The sequence below is a fragment of the Penaeus monodon genome, chromosome 25 (assembly GCF_015228065.2).
Source record: "Penaeus monodon isolate SGIC_2016 chromosome 25, NSTDA_Pmon_1, whole genome shotgun sequence".
In the NCBI taxonomy this organism is placed as follows: Eukaryota; Metazoa; Arthropoda; class Malacostraca; order Decapoda; family Penaeidae; genus Penaeus; species Penaeus monodon.
This window is the reverse complement of record NC_051410.1, coordinates 2455123-2456719: the sequence shown is the minus strand read 5'-3', so window position 1 is coordinate 2456719 and position 1597 is coordinate 2455123.

Sequence of the window (1597 nt, the reverse complement as noted above, 5' to 3'; positions counted from 1 at the left end):
TTGGGTAATCATACGAAAGAAAAAAAGGATTGCAAGAAATTTTACATTTGTTAAGATATTTTAAGGGGAAGGAAAGCAAAAGAAAATATCATTGATTCTTTCATTATTCGCTTTACCGTGATACATATAAGCCTATCATTCCCTTTCTGATTTGCTTTTGTTCAAATGCAAAAGAATTAATCATATGAACTAGTAGTGATGCAGTATTTGTCTGATATCAAAAGACTGCATTGTGAAATAGAGAAATAGAACATATCATTTTTACTGTTGTTGTATTATTACAATGTAGGATACAAGAATATCAACACAAACGTAAATTCAGCACAACAAGTATTTTCTGTTTTAATGAAATTAGCAACAATATGAACGAAATTAACCCAGACTTTGATTCAAAAATATAACTTCCGTCACTTTGACAATCACGGCAGTTCATTTAGTATCACCATAGCAACCGAAACTGCAAAAATCTCATTGGCCAAAAAAGGAGACACGAATGAATCAAAAGCATAAGAAAAATAAACACGATATTCCTTCCTTTCCTTTATAAATCGGACCCAAGAAGATTCAACCACGAGAGATAATGCAAATTTAACATTCATCTTCCTACATTTTATCAGGGATAGCATTTACTGAGAGGAAGCCCCGGCGTCCACGGTGTCAGGAAAGGCTTGCTATTCCCCCTGATACTCGAGCCAAGAATTCAGGAGCCTTTAAAGTGTTCTAATAACACATTTCAGACTTCCCTTTACGTGTCACGTTATCAAAGGGTGTGCGATACATTCATAAAAAGGAGAGGAAATTGTGAAGAATTTGTCTCTTCTGTGTTATTTAATGGTTGTGAAAATAGGGCGTTGTTATTGATTGTTATCCGCGTTGGTGTCTTGCTGTTGGAGGGAATGTGATAAACTCAGGTATGAGATAATTGCGAAAAATTCCTCCTTCCTGTGTTGGTTGAAACAGGATGTTATTGCTTTCCATTTTAATGGTTGTTTATTAATATTGCTCTCTTTATTATCATCATTGTTGTGATTATGCTTTAGCACTATATTTGTCATTACTACTCTCTTAATATTCATCATTGTCGCTACTGAGATTACCATTAATATCGCCAAGACCGTTGATTTTTTTACATTAACGTGTAATACCCTATTTTTCTTCATAATTAGAGCTATTACACTCCTATTTTTCTTCATAATTAGAGCTATTACACTCCTATTTTTCTTCATAATTAGAGCTATTACAATCGTATTTCACATCGCCCAAGATCACAGCATAGATGACGAAGCTGAAAACGAACACGCAAGTTAACGACCATCATAAAAACAAGCGCTTTATTACATTACATGAATACGTATTGAAGAAATAGCATCCACCTCTCATTTTTCTTCGTATCTTTTTCCATCTCCCGAAAGAAAACATAATCATATAATTTGCATTTTCTTGTCATACTTGTTGTTGTTGTTTTTGGAGTGGAAAATGGGCTTCAGAAGCTTACGTTGAACGCCTGAATAACATCTTTGCTTTGAAAATTATCAACAGCTATCAACAGCATATTCGGCTAATAATGTCTACTTAGCTAGATTAAATATACTGATAA